The 22,325-nt window shown below is 42.9% G+C and overlaps 1 long non-coding RNA gene across 5 annotated transcripts in view; it reads left to right on the top strand.

Annotated features, from left to right (window-relative positions):
• The window catches only part of LOC115092763, a 213,003-nt gene that overhangs the window by 25,066 nt on the left and 165,612 nt on the right, over positions 1–22,325 (top strand). For 2 of the 5 annotated variants that reach the window (XR_003857067.1, XR_003857069.1), the window contains exon 2: positions 14,342–14,592. The exons of the other annotated variants lie outside the window; for them this stretch is intronic. This is a non-coding gene — a long non-coding RNA (uncharacterized LOC115092763). The remainder of the gene's footprint in view (positions 1–14,341; positions 14,593–22,325) is intronic. 5 annotated transcript variants of the gene reach the window in all.

Here is a 22,325-nt window from a genome sequence, read left to right on the forward strand (position 1 = left end):
ACTTCTTTTTAAAGAGTTTCATGTCCTTTTGTAATCTAAGCTCCTCCGGTAACGAGTTCCATAACGTAGGGCCTGCAACCGAGATAGCTCGCTCTCTAACCTCTGATAGACGTGCTGTTCTGATTGATGGTATTGATAAAAGACACTTATTAGCTGAGCGAAGGTTCCGCTGTGGTGTGTGAAGATGTAATTAAAGTGTTTAGCCATTCAGTTTGTTTGATTTATAGCTTTAAATAGGATACATAGAGACTTATACTTATTTCTTTGCTTTATTGGTAACCAATGCAATTCAATGAGGGTTGGGGTGATGTGATCAAAACTTTTTCCCCCACATAATACTCTTGCAGCTGTAAGTCATACATCCCTTCCGCAATATTGCTCACAAAGATATTGAATAGACCTGGTCCCAACACCGATCCTTGTGGCCCTCCACTTAACACTGATCTCTATTCAGAGTAGTTTCCATTTATTATTACATGCTTTCCTATCATCAACCAATTTGTTATCCATGACACCATCTTGGTGCTCACTCCCAAGCTTCTCATTTTATTCACATGCCTCCTATGAAGGACTGTATCAAAAGCTTTGCTGAACTCCAAGTAGATCATATCGAGTGTGCTTCCTTGATCCAATTCTCTAGTCACCTAATCAAAAAAATCAATCAGATTTGTCTAACAGGACTTTCCCCTGGTGAATCCATGCTGCTTTGGGTCCAGCAACCCACCAGATTGTAGGTAGTTCACTATTCTTTCCTTCATTTATTTATTTAGGTGATGCTACCTCTCTGCTACCACTCTTGTGAAGCAGGACCACCACTGCTCTTCTCCAATCTCGCTGCACTCCTCCCGTTTCCAAAATCTATTGAACAGGTCCTTCAGTGGACCCACCAGCACATCTCTGAGCTCTCTCAGTATCCTGGGATGTAACTCATCTGACCCAATGGCCTTGTCCACTTTCCGTTTTTCTAGCTCTTCCCATACATTTTATTCTGTAAATGGAGCTTCATCTACCCTACCCCCATCTAAGGTCTTCTCAACCAACAATGGTCCTTCTCCAGGATCTTCTTTAGTGAATACTGAACTGAAGTATTTGTTTAATGTTTCTGCCGTTTATTTGTTTCTTTCCACACATTGCTCCTTGTCACCTTTCAATTTCACTATACCACTTTGGGCCTCCCTTCTTTCTCTGATATATCTGAAAAATATTTTGTCACTTCTTTGGCAATCCTTTCTTCTTCTTGACCTTTCACTTTCCTGATTTCTTTCTTCGTCATCCTCAGCTTCACCAGATATTTTTCCCTGTGTCCCTCTGTTTGGGATCCTTTATACTTCTTGAATTGAATTCTTTTTGCCTTTAGTTTTTCAGCCACCTCTTTAGAGAACCAGATAGGTTTCTTTTTCCTCTTACTCTTGTTTACTTTTCTAACATATAGATTTGTTACCTTTGTAATAACTCCTTTTAATTTGGCCCACCGTTGTTCCACCTTGTCCATTTTCTCCCATTCTTCTCGTTCTTCCTCCAGATATGGCCTCATTTTGAGAAAATCCATATTTTTAAAATTCAAAATGTGGGTCTTTGTGTGACTTCTCTGTATTCTATTCGCTATATCATCCTGTCTGATGATCACTGGTGCTAACGTGAGGCCCTGCCCGAACATTAGAGACATTATCATCATTAGTGAGCACTAGATCGAGTATCACACCTTCCCTCATGGGTTCCATTACCATTTGTTTGAGCAGAGCCCTTTGAAGGGCATCTACTATCTTTCGACTTCTTGTGGATTCCTCAGAAGCCACATCCGGCAGATTAAAAATCTCCAACGAGCAACACTTCTGCTTTCTTTCCTACCTTTTGGATGTCTTTGATGAGTTCTCTGTCCAGTTGATCCCACCAGTGAAAATGGAAGCATCATTTTCTTTTTTAGATCGATTCATAATGCTTCTTCTCGACCCCATATCCCTTGCAATTCAGTTGCTTGGATATTGTTTTTGACAAAGAGCTACTTCTTCCCCTTTCCTGTCCTCTCTGTCCTTTTTTAACAAGTTATTGCCCAGGATGGCCGTATCCCAATCATGAGAATCAGTGAAACATGTCTCTGTAACAGCAACAATGACTGAGTCTGCCTCCACCATTAGGGCCTGCAGGTCTGAGATTTTGTTCTCTAGACTACAAACATTTATAGTCATAGCTTTCCAGATGCTCTTCCTAGTCACCTTTTCTGCTTTTTAGAACTGATTGATTTTGTTACTTTCTATTCCCTCTTCCTCTTTTGCTTGGGGGTGACATGCCAAATTCACCCACCGCTGCTCCCTGGGTTTAAATGTCTGCTAATGTATGATCTTGATTTTTCACTTAGCATCCTCTTTCCTGCCACAGACAAATGTAGGCCATCCTTACTATATAAAATTTTATTGCTCCAAATATGGTCCCAGCCTCCAATGCATCCAAAAACCACTTTCCTTACACCAGGTTTTGAACCGGGCATTGAAATTATCTCTATGGCATAACCTTTCCTTTCCCTTTTCATGATTAGGTAATACTTCTGAAAAGGCAATAGTCTTTGCCATGTGTCTAATCTTCTTCCTTAGATTTTGGAAGCTCTCTGTACTTTGAGGACACCATTTCTGGAGAGGTCATTGGTCTCTGGACGGATGATAACATTGATATCAGTGTTCTTACTTTCTTCTATAATTGCATTGACCACCTGGTTTGCGTTTCTTTTAGCTGAAGATTCTAAAAACATAAGAACATAAGAACATAAGAGCATGCCATACTGGGTCAGACCAAGGGTCCATCAAGCCCAGCATCCTGTTTCCAACAGTGGCCAATCCAGGCCATAAGAACCTGGCAAGTACCCAAAAACTAAGTCTATTCCATGTTACCATTGCTAATGGCAGTGGCTATTCTCTAAGTCAACTTAATTAATAGCAGGTAATGGACTTCTCCTCCAAGAACTTATCCAATCCTTTTTTAAACAAAGCTACACTAACTACACTAACCACATCCTCTGACAACAAATTCCAGAGTTTAATTGTGCGTGAGTAAAAAAAAAACTTTCTCCGATTAGTTTTAAATGTGCCACATGCTAACTTCATGGAGTGCCCCCTAGTCTTTCTATTATCCGAAAGAGTAAATAACTGATTCACATCTACCCGTTCTAGACCTCTCATGATTTTAAACACCTCTATCATATCCCCCCTCAGCTGTCTCTTCTCCAAGCTGAAAAGTCCTAACCTCTTTAGTCTTTCCTCATAGGGGAGCTGTTCCATTCCCCTTATCATTTTGGTAGCCCTTCTCTGTACCTTCTCCATCACAATTATATCTTTTTTGAGATGTGGCGACCAGAATTGTACACAGTATTCAAGGTGCGGTCTCACCATGGAGGGATACAGAGGCATTATAATATTTTCTGTTTTATTCACCATTCCCTTTCTAATAATTCCCAACATTCTGTTTGCTTTTTTGACTGCCGCAGCACACTGAACCAACGATTTCAATGTGTTATCTACTATGACACCTAGATCTCTTTCTTGGGTTGTAGCACCTAATATGGAACCTAACATTGTGTAAACTATAGCATGGGTTATTTTTCCCTATATGCATCACCTTGCCCTTATCCACATTAAATTTCATCTGCCATTTTGATGTCCAATTTTCCAGTCTCACAAGGTCTTCCTGCAATTTATCACAATCTGCTTGTGATTTAACTACTCTGAACAATTTTGTATCATCTGCAAATTTGATTATCTCACTCGTCATATTTCTTTCCAGATCATTTATAAATATATTGAAAAGTAAAGGTCCCAAAACAGATCCCTGAGGCACTCCACTGCCCACTCCCTTCCACTGAGAAAATTGTCCATTTAATCCTACTCTCTGTTTCCTGTCTTTTAGCCAGTTTGCAATCCATGAAAGGACATCGCCACCTATTCCATGACTTTTTACTTTTCCTAGAAGCCTCTCATGAGGAACTTTGTCAAACGCCTTCTGAAAATCCAAGTATACTACATCTACCGGTTCACCTTTGTCCACATGTTTATTAACTCTTTCAAAAAAGTGAAGCAGATTTGTGAGGCAAGACTTGCCTTGGGTAAAGCCATGCTGACTTTGTTCCATTAAACCATGCCTTTCTATATGTTCTGTGATTTTGATGTTTAGAACACTTTCCACTATTTTTCCTGGCACTGAAGTCAGGCCAACCGGTCTGTAGTTTCCCAGATCGCCCCTGGAGCCCTTTTTAAATATTGGGGTTATATTAGCTATCCTCCAGTCTTCAGGTACAATGGATGATTTTAATGATAGGTTACAAATTTTTACCAATAGGTCTGAAATTTCATTTTTTAGTTCCTTCAGAACTCTGGGGTATATACCATCCGGTCCAAGTGATTTACTACTCTTCAGTCTGTCAATCAGGTCGACCACATCTTCTAGGTTCACCGTGATTTGATTGTCCATCTGAATCATTACCCATGAAAACCTTCTCCATTACGGGTACCTCCCCAACATCCTCTTCAGTAAACACCGAAACAAAGAAATCATTTAATCTTTTCGCGATGGCCTTATCTTCTCTGTGCCCCTTTAACCCCTCGATCATCTAACAGTCCAACTGGCTCCCTCACAGGCTTTCTGCTTCGGATATATTTAAAAAAGTTTTTATTGTGAGTTTTTGCCTCTATAGCACATTCTAGAAAGCATGTAACTGTTATGTCCCCATAAAAATGAGTTCCCAAATTGGTTCATCTGATGACTGATTCTCCCAGGATAAGTAGCTTTCTTTTATGACATTTGATTATGTTGAAGTGTTTCTGGGTGCATTGGATCACTACTTCCTTTTCAGACATTACTTCATATTCTGTTGCTTGGTCTTCATTTTCCAATGCAGAAAATGCATTATGGAAGGGTAACAGAAGGGAGAGTTGGGGTCTCTTTATCACAGGCCTTATTCAATACAAAATGTGCCAATACAGAAATGTGTGTTCATTCAGATGTACATTTCTGCCTGCACTTGAATGTGCATTTTCTGTGCACAAAACTTACTACTGATGCGGTGAGAAGTTTTACGCACAGAACATGTGCGGCCCTAAACGGGAGTAATACTTAGTACCCTTGCATGGAAATCCCAAGCGAATGAGGGCATTAAGCAGTATTTCACAATGCAGAAAGAATGTGTTTGACTGGCTTTTTAGCACTGGAAGCTTAACTCCTGGGTCAGAGCTGGGTCAGAGCTGGAGTTAAGTTTCCAGTCCTACTAAATAAAAATGGAAAAAAAAAGGTAAAAACCAAGAAACAAAAAGTCTGCAACACTCTGGGTGTATGTGGCGGCGGTGGAATAATGGCCTGTCAGAGATGCCTCCCCTCCCCCTCCCCTCCCCCTTCCCCAATGTGCATTCGGCCAAGGCATTAAAACCATGAGCTGAAATCAAGCACACAATGTTTGCCTGCCTGTGAATCAAGCACACATTGGCCTGCCTGTGTGCTTCCATGTCTTCCTTCTCCTCTCCTCCCTATAGCACTCAGCTGATTTTTTTTATGTTCCTGGTCCAGCTGCTGTCAACTGCAGCAGCCACAGCCTCTTACTGGGCATGAGGATGGTGAGCTGCTCAGAGTCCCTACTTGTGTGAGGAAAGACTAAAGAGGTTAGGACTTTTCAGCTTGGAGAAGAGACGACTGAGGGGGGATATGATAGAGGTGTTTAAAATCATGAGAGGTCTAGAACGGGTAGATGTGAATCGGTTATTTACTCTTTCGGATAGTAGAAAGACTAGGGGCACTCCTTGAAGTTAGCATGGGGCACATTTAAAACTAATCGGAGAAAGTTCTTTTTTACTCAACACACAATTAAACTCTGGAATTTGTTGCCAGAGAATGTGGTTCGTGCAGTTAGTATAGCTGTGTTTAAAAAAGGATTGGATAAGTTCTTGGAGGAGAAGTCCATTACCTGCTATTAAGTTCACTTAGAGAATAGCCACTGCCATTAGCAATGGTAACATGGAAAGACTTAGTTTTTGGGTACTTGCCAGGTTCTTATGGCCTGGATTGGCCACTGTTGGAAACAGGATGCTGGGCTTGATGGACCCTTGGTCTGACCCAGTATGGCATTTTCTTATGTTCTTATGGTGCCCTTGTCAATAATAGCGTGCAGCTGCTGTGGTTCATGGATAGCAGCTGTGCTCACAGCACCCTGCGCAGCTCTTCCAGGAAACAGGTAAGCCCAGAGCGCAGGGAGGAGGTAGGATGGAGGAGGAGGAGGCATGGGAGGAGGTGAAGAAGAAGGAATCAGGCATGTGGGTGGGACGGAGTGAAGGTGGGTATGGATAGGGGTGAATGCTGGGGAAGAAGGGACCACAATGTGTCCAAGAGAACAACAAAATTCCATGTGTCAGTCCTGTCCTTAGATGCTATGGTTTGGCTGCCCAGTCTGTGCTGCGATAAGAACAATGCTTGAACAAACTTCTCCCTAGGGACTGAGAGTGCTAATTAGCTCAGGAGCACTACCAGCCCGAGGAACTGAAGAGTGAGCTTAGAGTTAAAGCACCTTTCCACTTTACAGCATCATTCAGCAGGTCCTTAGGCTACACCAAAGATATTCCTATTATCTATAATATCCATGTTGCAGGTAGGCCAGAAAAAAAGAGCCGCTCTTACCATTCTGCAAACAGAACACGGTTATGTTGTGTTTTAAATTTATTTATGCTTTTAAAATTGCTCTAGCATAGACTGTTTTTCTGTATGAAAATAAGCTCCTGCCATATCGTATTATATGAAGGCCATGTTCTGTTAGGTTACGTTCTACACTACGGTGCAATGTAGTGAGCCAAACAGATAAAAATAAAACAAACTACATGCTGATGTTTGCAAGAGATTAAACCTGATGGAGCGGTGCCATTTCCCCAACATACCTGGTCTTGGTTTAAGTGAATGATGTGAAACACCCACCAGATGTCAAGCTAATGTGACAGTGAAGCAACAGCAGCTTCACCGGGGCAGGTCAATTCATGTCTCGGAGACTAACGAAGAAGAAGCGCATCGCCTACCTGCTAAAGGCATTGAGATGACAGGATCAGCACAAGCTCACAGATCTGGGACCTTCTCGATGGTCTTAAGGTCTTCAGAAGTGTTCTAGGGCAACTAAAAGATGACTGCATAAACAGTTGTTTAGAACATGACTAACGGTTTTAATTGTTCAAAATGAAAGGCACAACACAGTGAAGTCGGGTAACAGTCTCCTGGCGGAGACGCACTCTGAATTGCACTTATGGTGGAAGAATCTGAAATGCGTGCTGTTTGCAAAGGAAATTGATTCTTTTCACAGTTTTATTCTTTTCACAGTTAAGAGTTCCATTTCCATAGGAAATGGGTTTGAATTTCAGACATGGAAATGCTTTTTGCTTAGCATATTGTCTTTTTCTCAAGCTCTTACCCTGCAGAATTTTGCATCCTGATGTGCTGGAAGTTAGTATTTGCTCAATGTTTTGTTTAATGTGACAGGCTCTCATTTTATTATGCATGGAAAGAGAGAATTTGGTTTGCCAAATATAGAACCCCTCAACAGAGCTTCCTGGGTTTCTTTTATTGGAGGAAACACTTTACAGGTCAATTCCCAAAAAGCCGTCGAGCTGCAATGATAGTCCTAGAATCATCAAAATACTATTTGTTTTTTCGACAGGAAGGGTCCCACTATTGCAAGGGGGTATTTCCACGATAGTGGGGTCCCTCCCCCAAAAACTCATCACGGCTTGATGGCGCGTTATTTTGTGTCACGGCCAAACACCGTGCCACAAAAGACCACGGCGAGCGGCCCTTTAACGCGATGGCTGGCCATTCAAAAAGAAAAAAATGTGGCAAAATGGAGAGGTTGAGCAGGGGTCATTGCTGACCCCCGTTTCAATGTGGGGCCACCAGTTGAGGCAGCCCCGACTCCCCCAAAATAAAAATAACATTTACAGAGTGCATGAGACAGTAGCCCCCTCTCTCTGCCCCCTGGCCCTCTCGGCAGCCAGAACCCCTCTCCCTGGCCTCCCTCCAGAGACCCTTTTACCTCATCATGGATCCATGTTGGGAATGGGTGCATCCTTTCATCTGTCCCGGTGGGCGCCATTTTCCCAAATGCCACTGATCTCGCCTTGCCCCAGGCATGTGCCTGGGGTAAGGTCCATGGATCGGACTGGACCTTACCCCAGTCACATGGCTGGGGCATTTGACGTTGGTGTCAGTTTTGAAAATGGCGCCGACCGGTATGGGTGCAAGGGTGCACTCATCCCCAACGCGGGATCCATGATGAGGTAAGGGAGTCTCTGAAGGAGTCCAGAAGGTGGGAGGCTTGGATATCAGGGGCTGGGGGGGGGCAGGGGATCTAGCTATCGGGGCGGGGGATGCCACTATCGGGGATAGGTAGCTGCTGCCACCGCCTTTGCCATGAGCGTACTGTAAACTTTATTTTAGGAGTTGGGGCCACCTTGAACGGCAGCTCCGGGTTAAAATCAGGGTCAGCAATAACTCCGACTCAACCTCCCCATTTGGCTGCATTTTTTTCCCCTGCCGCGTTTAATGTGCATTGGGAGCCTTGCAACTCATTTGGGTCCCAGCCCTCTCACCACACATCTAACGCTAACCAGGAAGGTGTTGTTATTTTACCATGGCTGACCACTACCATGGTCGGCTGTGATGAAATATTTGTATTGAATTGCCTAGTAATGATCTACTTTGCATGCATTTGCATTATTCATGCATGCATATCACATGCAAAGAAGGTCATTGCAATAGAGGTGGGTATCTGGGTGGGGACATGCAAAGTATCACGGTGATATTGTGTAATATACAGAATATAACATGAGTTAGAGCCTATTATCGCGCCATAAGGCCCTAAAGCAATTTGACGAATGACCCTAATAATCGGCTAATTTAAACTGGGTATCCTTAGGAAAATTTTCAGCAAAACCTAACCAGCTAGGTTTGCAGCTGAAGATTTGCCTAAATCTAAATGGACAAAATTTGACTGGGGCAGAATGGTTAAACTTAGCCCATTAGTGTTGAAAATCAGATTTACAGGCTATGTTGTAACCTGTTCGCCTTGCTAGTTTTCTTTGCCTTGTGAATTTTGGGGTTAAATTTAACCTGTCAGTGGATAGGAGGGATTTTCAAAAGCAGAATTTTAACTGATTAATTTCCAAAATCTTAGCTAATAAAGTCCTTTGAAAATTGACTCCAAGGTGGGCAATTTTGAAACTCTGTTGTGCTTGCAAGTCCCCAGGTACTTTGTTCCTGCAAGTCAGTTTTCAAAAAGACGCTCTCCGTGGAATTTCCCTTTGAAAATCCTGTAGCAGCAGAGGTGACTTTCTTAAAAAAAAAAGAAATGGGGGAGAGAGGTCTCTCTCTAATTACACGGCCACACAGGAACTTACACCAATGTAATGATAGTGGCAGCCTTGCGTGCTGGCCCCCTCAGCTCTTATCTCTCCCAGCCTATCCCCACTGGTCTCCCTCTTTGTCCCCCCACCACTTTTTCTACTCCAAGCCTGTTCTCACCAGTCAGTCTTTGTCTTGTCTAGTCTCTTCCTCTATCCTTCAGCCCATCCCCTTCAGTCTCTCACCAGGGCAGACGACAATATCACTCTCTCTGTCCCCCTCTCTTCATCCCCCGCTCGCCCCATCCCCCATTTCTCTACCCCTAGGCTCCAGAAGTCTCTTTCTCATCCCTATCTGGGTTCAGGCTGGCTCACCTTATTGCTGTTGCTGCTGCCTCCTCTTTTCAGGGGCCAGTGATGGTGCAGACTCCGGGGGGGGGGGGGGGGGGGGGGGGGGCTATGTGTGTGTGTGTGTGGGGGGGGGGGGGCAGGCTGCTATTGGTCGGGGCTGGCTTCCTCGTCTCCATTGCAGATGGCTCCCGGGGCTGCACTCAGTCAGCCTTTCATCTTAGGCAGCCTGTTTTTGTTGTCTGTTCCACAGAAGGTTCCTTGTGAAAAAGGTCCAGGACTGGGGAATATTTAGCTCCTGTACTTTACGGTGCAAACTATGTGGGGTTCAGGACATTCAGGGATTTCAGAATTAAATGCCCGCACGTACTCAAGCAGACACATTCTAACCCATCTCTGACGCTGAACCCTTTTCCCTTGGGGGAAAGGTTCATGTGCTGTGGACAGCAAGTTTTCCCTGCATGGGAAGAGAAGGGGTTTTCTAAGGGATCTATTTTTTCACAAGTAAACACTCGTTTACCCATGGAGATGCCTTTGAAAATTCCTCCTCCCCACGTTTTCAATTTCCAATAAGTTTTTTTTTTTCCCCCCTTTGTGGGTGAAGTTAAAGAAAGGAGATTGGACAACTGTTTACATAGAAATGACTGCAGAAAAGGACCAAATGGTCTATCCAGTCTGACCAGTAAGCTTATGGTAATATCTGCTGCACCTTGCTTATCAGTTTCCCACACTGTAAAAGTCAGGGCCCTTCTCGGTTGCTGTTTGAATCCAATGTCCCGTTATACCTTGTCATTGAAGCAGAAAGAAATGTTTGAGTTGCATCAACAGTATCAAGGCTTATTGGTTAAGGGTAGCATCCGCCGCATCATTGAGTTACCCCCATACTTGTTTCCCCAGACCATAAAAGTTGAGGCCCTTGTTGGTTGCTGTATGAATCCAATTCCCCCTTTCCCCCTGCTGTTGAAGCAGGGAGCAGTGTTGGAGCTGCATCAACAGTATCAAGGCTTATTGGTTAAGGATAGTAACAGCCGCATCAGCAAGTTACCCCCATGTAATATCCTTGTTGGTTGCTGTCTGAATCTAATTCCCCTTTTTCCTCTTTTCCCCCTACTGTTAAAGCAGAGAGCAATAATGGAGTTGCATCAGCAGTAAGAAGGTTTATTGGTTAAGGGTAGTAACCACCACACCAGCAACTTGCCCCCATGCACTCTTTTCTTCATTTCCATCCTCTAGCCTTTAGGGATCCACATTGTTTATCCCATGCTCCTTTTAAATCTTACACAGTTTTTGTCTTCACCACCTCCTCCGGAAGGACATTCTAGGCATCCACCACCCTCTCCATGAAGAAATATTTCCTGACGTTGGTTCTGAGTCATCCTCCCTGGAGTTTCATTATGTGACCTCTAGTTCTACTGTATCTTTCCAATTGGGAAGGTTTGTCGATTGTGCATCACTAAAGCCTTTCAGGTATCTGAAGGTCTGTATCATATCTCCCCTGCACCTCCTGTCTTCCAGGGTATACATATTTAGGTCCTTCAGCTTCTTTTTATAAGTCATTTGAAGGAGATCCCCCATCATTTTTGTCACCCTTCCCTGGTCTGCCTCCATCCTATCTCTGTCTCTTTGGAGATACGGTCTCCAGAACTAAACACAATACTCCAGGTGCAGCCTCACCAAGGACCTGTACAAGGGGATTATCACCTCCTTTTTCCTCTCTCTATGCAGCTCAGCATTCTTCTGATTTACCTATTGCCTTGTCACAATGCTTTGCTGTCTTCAGATCTCTAGACTATCATCCCAAGGTCCCTCTCTTGCTCCGTGCACAGCAGCCCTTTACCCCTCATCACATACAGTTCTTTTGGATTACCACACCCCAGATGCATGACTCTGCACTTTTTGGTGTTGAATACCAGCTGCCATATCTTCAACCACTCGTCAAGCTTCCTGAAATCATGTCTCATTCTTTCTGCTCCTTCCGGCATGTCTACTCTGGTGCAGATCTTAGTATCATCCGCAAATAGACACACTTTACCTTCTACTCCTTCTGCAATGTCGCTCACAAAGATATCGAGCAAGACCGATCCCAACACTAATCCTTGTGGCACTCCGCTTAACACTGTTCTCTATTCAAGAGTAGGTTCTATTTACCATGACACATTTGTAATCCACATCACCACCTTAGGGCTCACTCCCAAACTTTTCATTTTATTCACTAGTCTCCTATGCAGGACCGTATCAAAAGCTTTGCTGAAATCCAAGTACATCACATCGAGCGCTCTTCCTTAATCCAATTCTTTAGTCACCCAATCAAAAAAAATCAGATTTGTCTAACAGGTCCTTCCTCTAGTGAATCCATGTTGCCTTGGATTGAGCAAACCACCAGATAGATAGTTCACTATGCTTTCCTTCAGCAGATTCGCCATTAATTTTCCCACCATTGAGGTGAGGCTAACCAGCCTGTAGTTTTCAGCCGCCTCCTCTCTGCTCACACTCTTGTGAAGTGGGACCACCACTGCTCTTCTCCAATTCTGGGGCACCACTCCCATTTCCAGGGATATATTGAATAGGTCCTTTAGCAGACCCACCAGCACATCTCTGAGTATCCTGGGATGTACCTCATCTGGCCCCATGGCCTTGTCCAGTTTCGGTTTTCCTAGCTCTTCCCATACATTCTCTTCTGAAAAAAAAAAGATTTGTCTAAGCCGCTCTCATCCAATCTTTCAACTAGTGATGGTCCTTCTCCAGGATCTTCTTTAGTGAACACCAAACTGAAGTATTTGTTTAATATTTCGGCCATTTCTTTGTCACACTTCTCCCATTGATATTTTTCACCTTTCAAATTCACAATACAACTTCGGACCTTTCTCTTTTCTCTGATATATCTGAAAAATGTTTTGTCACCTCACTTTACCTCTTTGCAATTCTTTCTTCCGCCTGACCTTTTGCTTTGATTTCTTGTCTCCCTCAGTTTCTCCAGATATTCTTCCCTATGTTCCTCTTTTTCGGTTTCTTTATATTTCTTGAACACTTTTCTTTTTGCTTTTATTTTATCAGCAACCTCCTTTGTGAACCAGATCGGATTCTTATTTCTCTTCCTTTTGTTTACTTTTCTCACATACAGATTTGTTGCTCTTGTAATAGCTCCTTTTAGTTTGGCCCACTGTTGTTCCACCTCTCTCATTTTCTCCCAGTCTTCTAGTTCTACCTCCAGGTACGTTCCCATTTTGACAATATTTGTATTTTTGAAATTCAAAACTCGGGTCTTCGTGTGACTTCCCCATATCCTATTTGCTATACCAAACCACACCATTTGATGACCACTGGTGCTGAGGTGGGCACCACCTGGACATTAGAGACAATTTCCCCATTAGTGAGGACTAAGTCGTGTATAACTCCCTCCCTCGTGGGTTCCTTTACCATTTGTTTGAACAGTGCCCCGTGCAGGGCATCCACTATCTCTCTACTTCTGGTAGATACTGCAGAAGGGATTCTCCAGTTTATGTTGAGAATACTTGCAGGAAAACACTTGTAGCTGTCTCAGGCAGGAGGAAGAGCTGCAACCAGTGCCTAATGGCCTCTCCCTTCTGCTGGTCACGAGGCAGATGAACTCCTCAAGGCTCCCCTCCCCCAGTCACACTAGTAAAAACTATGGATCCTTTCTTATTTTTTTTTAGCTTTTTTTTTTCCATCGCCAACACAAACTTTATGACTTTAGCTCACAATTAAAAATAAACCCCCCCACAAAGACACACAATTTTTACAAAACCCAGATAAGAAATACACTTAGCTCAGATATTAATATGCAATTTTTTTTTCAGTTAGCTGCTTCTGTTTCACAGCTATTGCGAATGACTGTGGCAGATAGGAAGTCTTGCGATGGATGCAGAAGACAAGAGATGAAAAGTGATTGGAAGGCAACTTAAAGCTTAGTGTTGGATATCCCAAACATTTGGCTAAGTGCAACAATTTCTAATGTTCTCTGTGTAACCCTGGGAGGCTAAGCCCTGATTTTGGACCCAAAGACTTGAATCTCAGTTTTTGGATCTCACAAACCCAAACACCACTCTGAAAGTCCAGGATCAGCTTCAGGGCCCTTTTGCATTGTTTACTCCCAAGCCCCTCTTTCTGTTTCCTGTAAACAGCACTGACAAACTCCCAAAATAGGCAGCAGTAATAATCCCACTGAACTCACTTTTACTGATAGAAAGTTGTAAAAGTAAATTGATAATTCTTAACAACTCAGATTAAAAAAATAATAATACAATTATTAGATGATGAAATTTAACAAATTTGTGACCATAATTTCCCAGACACAGGTTCTCCAATTATCTCCTTGAGTAATTCGACTTCTTTCCTTCACTTTGCAAGTTACCCTCCAGATCCTCCCATGGGAATGGGAAGGAAACAGTTTATCCCAGTTTACTTCCAGCATATAAAAAAGTCCTAATTCTTATACCTTTCCTTTTGCCTTCACTACCCTCCGCGCTCCACTTTGTGGCACCTAAGGGGCACCGTATCACATCTCTTTTCTCTAATGATTCTCTCTGAGTCCATAAGAAATCTTTACCATCCCTCAAATGTCTTCTCCTGGAATTGGATATGAGTCCAATCTGCTTTGCTGATGTTTCTTCTTCTTCATTCCTTTCTAGGGCACAGACAGGAACCTGACAGTTTGTCAGATATAAGGAACTATTGTGAAGTGCACTATTGAAACCTTCAGAACACCTTAAAAGACTGGTTCCAGCCCCCTGGTCCTGGTCCTGCTCCACCTTATCGCAAGGCATTCTGGGTACAGGGTATCTCCTCTGAGCAGGAATACAGTGTAGGCTCAGAGGAGGGCAAGGGAGTCCCTGTGGAAGACCAGGAGAAAGCAGCTCTGTTTAAGTACTGCTGTATTGTGGTAAGCAACTTCTGTATACAATTTGAATTAGAGATGTGAATCACAACCGGAATCGGTTCGGTTCCGGTTCAAGTCTTATAATTTTTATCGTCCGGCTCGATTGGTTTTTTGTTTATCGGCTGCGCCCGATCCGATAAATAAAAAACCCACCCTGACCCTTTAAGACTGACCCCTTAGCCTCCCCCACCCTCCCAACCCCCCCAAAATGTTTTAAAATTACCTGGTGGTCCAGTGGGGGCGCGAGGAGCAATCTCCCGCTCTCGGGCCGTCGGCTGCGCTAATAAAAATGGCGCCGATGGCCCTTTGCCCTTACCATGTGACAGGGTATCCATGCCATTGGCCAGCCCCTGTCACATGGTAGGAGCACTGGATGGCCGGCGCCATCTTTAAAAATGGTGTGGGCATGGCCGGCGCCATCTTACATGTGTTTTTTTGATAAGAATATCCAGAAATGCAAGTTGATCATGATGGAAAGACAGCGTAAATTTCAAATGTGGATGTGAATGATTGAGCTAATTATGAAATTGTGATAGATGATCTTCTGTGCTGGTCCAGATGAAAAAGATATTGTCGATGTATCGTGACCATTGCTGTACGTGTGCAAAAAATTGAGAAGGATAGACGGTAATTTCTTCAAATTTTGCCACAAATAAATTGGCGACACCCGGGGCTACTGGGGATCCCATAGCGACTCCATGTGTTTGTAGGAAAAATTGCTGTTCAAAGGAAAAAAAATTATTGAATAGAACCAATTCTGTAACCAGCAATAAGAATTCTGATGGATTGCATTGTGGATGCTGTCTTTCAGATAGTATTTCGGACACTAGGTCCAACGCTTTCTTTTGCGGTATGTTGGTATAGAGAGCTTCTATGTCAAGACTGACCAAAAGTGCCTCTCGGGGGATGGATCCCATACAGGCTAATTTTTGCAACATATCAGATGTATCCTGTATATAGGAAGATTTTCGAACTGCGGGTTGCAAAAATATATCTAAAAATTTGGCTAATGGTTCCAATATGGAGCCATTAGCAGATACGATGGGTCTGCATGGTAGATTGTGTAAAGTCTTATGAACTTTGTGTACTCTATATATTACTGGGGTGAGTGGAAATTCTACATTCAAGAACTTCAGTTCATTAATAGTTAAGAATCCAGAGCCACTGGCTCCTTGAAGAAGCTGTTGAATTTTGATGTAAAGTTCAGGAGTCGGGTCAGTGGGCAACTTATGATAGAATGTGATGTCCAATTGAAGACAAATTTCCTTTCGATAATCTACTTGATCCATAATATTCACAGCTCCCCCTTTATCAGCGGGTTTGATGGTAATGTTATCGTTCTTAGATAGTGCTTGTATTGCCTTCTTTTCCCCCATGGAGAGATTGGAAAATATCCGGTGTGGATTCGCTTCGATATTAGCTATATCTGAAAGAACTAAAGTTTGAAACGCCTTAATTTGTTGATCGATAGGGCCAGGAGGAATCCACTTGGATTTTGGTTTTACAATGGACATATCTTGTGTTGAATCCGGTTGCATGGAAAAATAAAGTTTGATCATCAGCGATCGAAAAAATGTATGTAATGCAATCCTACAATTGAATGGATCATGAAAATTGGTAGGAACATATGACAGTCCTTTCCTAAGCACGGATTCTTCTTCTTTGGTCAATATGCGATGAGATAAATTAATTACTGGCGATTGTATTGTTTTTGTGACTGAGTAATGGGTTTGTGCCATTGGGTGTCCTCGTCTGGTGCTGGAGGTTAGTTGAATCTTTTGCCTCATGCTCGTGGTGGTCTGGAGGGGTATCTGCGTCTGTCTAAAAAAGATTTGGATTGTTGTGTATCAGGCTGTTCATCTGAACTGTCCGATGAATAGTCAGATGATGCAAACGTCACCTTTTTGGGTTTGGGTGGTGAATCTTCCTTAGGATTTAACCAAGGGTATACATTTGCATTAGTGTAATCATGTTTATCTCTGTTGAATTTGGAAATCTTATTACGTTTAATGTCTGTTTTAAATTTAGCAATGGATTCTTGAAGTTGATCAAATGATGTTTGCATGGTTTCTATGGTAGAACTAGATTTATATTCATCCTCTATTACTATAATTTCTGCTTTGATTTCCTCTGATGTAATTTTGGTGTATTCTATGATAAGTAACATTAAGTCCAGTGAACATTTGTTGAAGATAGCTGCCCACTTGGCTAAAAATCAGCCCATTCGGTGAACATGAGTGGGGCCTTATTGATTCTTAACCCCCTGGGGATCAATTGCTGTTTGACATATTCTATTAGTGTAACTCCATGAAGATCAGCTCTGATACTTTTGTGTAATTTAGTAAGATCTCCTAAAAGATCTGAGGAGGAGGCTGGAATGGTTGTGTCTGAAAATAGAGACTCTTCTTGAGCTATAATGGCTACATGATCAGCTAAGTAACTGAAGGTGTCCTTCCAATCTGTTGCTGCCATTGAGAACAAGGAATAAATCGTATAAATACCAAAAAATAAGAAATCCAGAATTGCTGAAAATATTTAAATATTAAAAATGCAAGAGATTCAGCTCGAAAAGACAAAGCAAGGGAATGTTTGTTAAATCTCTAGGGAAACCTCATATAGTGCCACTAAGGCACTATATTCTGTGAAATAACCCGGCATGGTCTCACTGTAATTCTACAGGACTGGTAACACAAAAATTACAAGGTCCCAAGTGGACTGCATGCAGATTGCATGAGATATTCTGTGAAATAACCCGGCATGGTCTCACTGTAATTCTACAGGACTGGTAACTCAAAAATTACAAGGTCCCAAGTGGGCTTTTTGCATCTATGCATATGATAGCTTTTCAAAGAATCATTTTCTCTGGGATTCCAATGATTAAAAAGCCCTAGCGCTTCTAGAGCTGTGCATAACAGGTTATAGCCCTTAGTGGCACTATATGAGGTTTCCCTAGAGATTTAACAAACATTCCCTTGCTTTGTCTTTTTGAGCTGAATCTCTTGCATTTTTGATACCTCAGCAATACTTCACACAAACACAGCAATACATAGAAACATAGAAATGATGGCAGAAGAAGACCAAATGGTCCATCCAGTCTGCCCAGCAAGCTTTCACTTTTTATTTATTTATTTATAAATAAATAAATAAATATATATATATATATATTTATTTCCCCCCCCATACTTCTGTTACTCTTCTCCCTTGTAAGTGACTTTTTGTTTTATTTCCCCTCCACCCCCGCCATCGATGTAGTTAGCAGTGCTGAAGCTGCATCTAAGTGAAGTTTCTAGCTAATTGGTTAGGGGTATCAGTGCTGGAGGTGCATCTAAATGAAGTATCTAGCTAATTGTTTAGGGGTAGTAACCGCCGTCATAGCAAGCTACTCCCATGCATGTTTATCCAGCCTATTCAACTCAGTCCTTGTTGGTTGTTGTCCGAATATAAATAATCTTTTCATCATTCCCCCTACCGTTGAAGCAGAGAGCTATGCTGATATCATTGAAAGTACTTAAACAGAGCTGCTTTCTCCTGGTCATCCACAGGGCCTCTCTTGCCCTCCTCTGAGCCTACACTGTATTCCTGCTCAGAGGAGATACCCTGTACCCGGAATGCCTTGTGTTAAGGTGGACAGGGACCAGGCAGCTGGGACTGGCCTTTTAAGGTGTTCTGAAGGTTTCTGTAGTGCACTCTACAACAGTTCCTTATTATCATCATTTGCATAGCATTTGGGAAAATGCTATGCAAATGCTATGACAGTTTGTCAGGACAGGAATGTATGCGCGGGCGTACTTTTGTTCGTGCACCAGGCGCGAACTGGGCACTCTGGTCGGTCCTAGGAGGGACTAAGAGTTGTCTGGGAATCCAGCAGATTGCAGAGCAGGAACAGGAGCTGGCAGAAAGCTGGAGTGGCAGGGCCAGAAGCCAGAGTGAGAAAGCAAGCCACAAACTGAGGCAGGTTCAGGTTGGGAACCAGAGTCACAAAGCAAATCACAAGTTGCAGGTAGGGAGTTCAGGAGCAGAGAGACAGGTCAGCCTTCAGATTGCTGGGAACAGCTTCCTCCTCAGCAACCTCTCTTGCCTGAGCCCCAGTCAGTTCCTGAGGGGGTGTGGCCCAATAGGTTTTCTGCTGCAGTCTTCTGCTGCTACTTCCCTTTGCTTCATGTTCCCAGCTAGTCTGGACTGATCCTGGGTCACACCCCTGTTGGGGAGGTCTTGCCTTTATAAAACCCCTTCTAAAAACATCATCTTTTGAGCTCTTCCATTCGTTTCTGCATGTATATTCTGGTAGCTGTATTAAAAAGTTGCATGTTGAATGGTGAAGAACGATGTTGCTCTTTCTTGTATTCTTTTAATTGGGAAGGTTTTTCTGAGAACATTGCACTCTCTGTCGGCAGCTTTGGGTGGGGGGAGTTGGAGGTTTTGAGGTCTTGGCATTGAGGTGGTTGACCGGGGGAAAAAGAAGGCTGGAAATGAATTGTATGTGCTTGGCGAGGGTTGTTCACACAGATTTGTCACATAGCTGTGCATCCCCCATTTCAGTGTTTCCTTTGATTCTGTAAATTGCAGAGCAGAGAAAAGATTCCATTACGGTGTCATTGTTCAGCTAGACCAATTATAATAATTATGATGCCTAACAGATATTAATTAATTCCAAATTTTAATTTAAAAAAAAAAAAAGGTAGAAAACAAAAAAGAATGTATCTTATAAGTTCTGCTGGAAAGATTGAATTATGCCTCTGGAGCAGAAAGTAAAAACTTACATGAGAACTTGCCATTTGCTGTCAGGCCGCAGACTGGTACTATGCAGACATTGAGACAGATCATCATTTCCAAACCCATCCATTCTCACGCATTCTGTTCTGACTGCTCCCCGAGTCGCTGACGACTAGGTTTACAGGAACAAAGGCTTGCGACATGGCACCACTTCTCCCTTTTCCCTAATCCCACCATTTCTCAGGAGACCTTATTAGTTTCCTCCGCAATGCAAACCGGTGTAAAATATATATCTTTGTAAACTGAAGCATATTTTGTTCCTGAATAGAAACTAAAGTAAGCTTAATAATGTATTTTAACCAGTCAGAGTCTTTGGATTCCCAGCTCCTTCTAGTAAGTGTAATATATTTTGCCAATACAAAACGAAATGGAACTACAGAAACCCAAGGGTTAATTTTTGATCTTCCTGGACTTGCATTCATGTAAATGTCAGACACCGCCAATATTTATTTATTTACATTTAGCTCATACCTTTTCGTTGTTAGCTCAAGGCACAGTTACTTTCAGGCACAGGAGATATTTTCCCTGCCCATTAAGGGCCTAAGGCAATTGACCGGGTGAAGTGACTTGCTGGAGATCAGGAGGCGCATCAGCAGTTGGGAGCCTGTCTTCCCTGGTTCACAGCCTGCTGCTCTAACCGTCGGGGTGCTCCTCTACTCTAGATTAACAGAAAATGGGGAGGGAAGAACCCAGCCTTGGATCCAGCTGAGTGCAGAGCAAGAGTGCAAGGAGGAACTTCCTAGCAGCGCTTTAAAAATGTTAAGAAGTAGTTAGGTCTCAACGCTCCTTCCCTTCTGGCAGGTCATTCCATCTCTCGAGCGGCAGATGTATTAATTGCTGAAATTTTGTCATTTTCATCAACCAGAATTGATAATTTTTCAGTATTTACAAGGGTGAATCCACAGGGAGAGGGGAAGGGTTAGGGACAGGTCTGGATTACTACATAGGTCTAATAAGCCTGTGTCTACGAGTGGCAACAATCTGGCGACACATGTTGTAAAGGATTCAGACTCTAGTACCTTATCATTTTCCCCATTAGTCTGTGCTGTTATATATCCCATTAAGGCAAATAGAGGTTTTCAGCCTCAGCAGTCTACTTTTGGCAGTTTCAACCCATCTGCCACCTCTGTGGTATTCACAGCGTGACCAATACTGAGATAAGGGCCAAGAAGTTACCATGGGATTCCCCCATCCCCAGGTCACCTCTGACCTGCCTAGGGAAGGAAGGGGGGGGGGGGAGAGTGGAAGAACTAACATTGCCTAAGGGCAGCAAAGACCTAAAACCATCACTGACTATGGAGGCAAATTAGGAGCTGAGTGATTGCCCTCTTGTGCAGGTGAGTCGATAAGTGTGGATGATATTCAGTGTGCTGTTACAAGCAGGTAGCCTTTCACACTCGTACACCACAGGCAGTGTAGGCAAAGGTAAAGCAAAATACTTTAGTGTGAATTAAGAAGACCTAGTTAATAACAGATGGCACTCAGCCATGCCAGTAGGGGAACTCCAATACACTGGTCTACTGGCACAACAAAGGCTCTGTGTTAGTAAAGACATTTTCAAATTGTCCATACCAGGGCAGAGTAAAGACCTCACGTACTTCTATCTGTAGGTTTTCCACCAACACTCATGGTGAAAGCACAAGGAAAATTGCCATGGGCACAGAGTACACAAGGTCAGTTGCTCTGCACTTGCACGGGTAGGAGTTTGCTTGAAACGTATGCATGGAGATTTGAAAATGCCACTTGCACACATGCTTCTCCTCTCCCCACCTGCACGGGTCCTCGCAATGCAGTGAAAAGTGCATGGGTTGCAGAGGAACGCACAGATTTTTACCTGTATTGAGGAAGGACAATTTTCGGAGCGACGATCATGGGGATACGACTTTTTTTTACTTGCACGGATCACTTTGAAACCTGGCCTCACTGAATTTAGGGCTGAGAATTTTAGAGACAGACCTGAGAGGTGAAAATGTGTATTGGAAGATGCAAAGTAGCCCTAGTGGTTAGAACAGGGAAGTCAGATTTCAAATCCCACTGCTGCTCCTTGTGACCCTGGGCAAGTCACTTTACTCTCTATTGCCTCAGGTACAAATGTATTTATTTCTATTTAAAATGATTTATAAACCACTTTCCCAGCTCAATAAGTTGTCCAAAGTGGTGAACAGATTGTAAGCCCGCTGGGAATAGGGGAAAACTTACTGTACTTGAATGTAATATGCTTTAAAGTGTCAAAAAGAGCACTATAACCATATAAAGGTATCTTTAAATAAATAAAAAGAGATGCCTCATGCTCCTCTGTATACTGTCCGTAACTTGAAGTCATGACTATTTACAGCGATAGACTACATATGATTGGGGATTAAGAGAATGAAGAGCATGCCTAGCAAAATGTCATGGAGCATATGTTTGTAATCCTGGGATGGGTGGCAATGGTGTTAAGATCTTCTTTTATTTTTATATATATATATATATATACAGGAAGGAAGTAAATAGATAATTATGCATGCTGGTTAAGGTGCAATATGCATTTTTTTAAGGGTACTCTGATATTAAATAAGAGCAAAATACTGCAATATTGTCGATTTGAGGTTAGGGCTAGACGTATATTTGGGCAGCAGTAAATGTTCCTTATCTTATTTTATTTTTATGTATTGTTTTTATGTATTGTTTTCGTGAAATATGGTGCCATGTCGGGCGCAGTGGGACTTAAAACATAAGGGGTAGATTTTAAAAGGAGTGCTTGTCCATGTGAGTGCGGTTCCTGGCGCTTGCACATGGACATGCCGATTTTATAACATGCATGCGCTGCCGCACGCATGTTATAAAATCCGTTGGCTGTGCACACATGTGTGCCGGCTTTTAAAATTCGCCCCCCTGCATGTGCGGGCGGCACATGCAGGGGGGCGAATTTTAGTAAATTACGCATGGCGACGCAATCGGGCCTTCCCCTGTTCCCTCCCAGT

Source organism: Rhinatrema bivittatum, chromosome 5, assembly GCF_901001135.1.
Source record: "Rhinatrema bivittatum chromosome 5, aRhiBiv1.1, whole genome shotgun sequence".
In the NCBI taxonomy this organism is placed as follows: Eukaryota; Metazoa; Chordata; class Amphibia; order Gymnophiona; family Rhinatrematidae; genus Rhinatrema; species Rhinatrema bivittatum.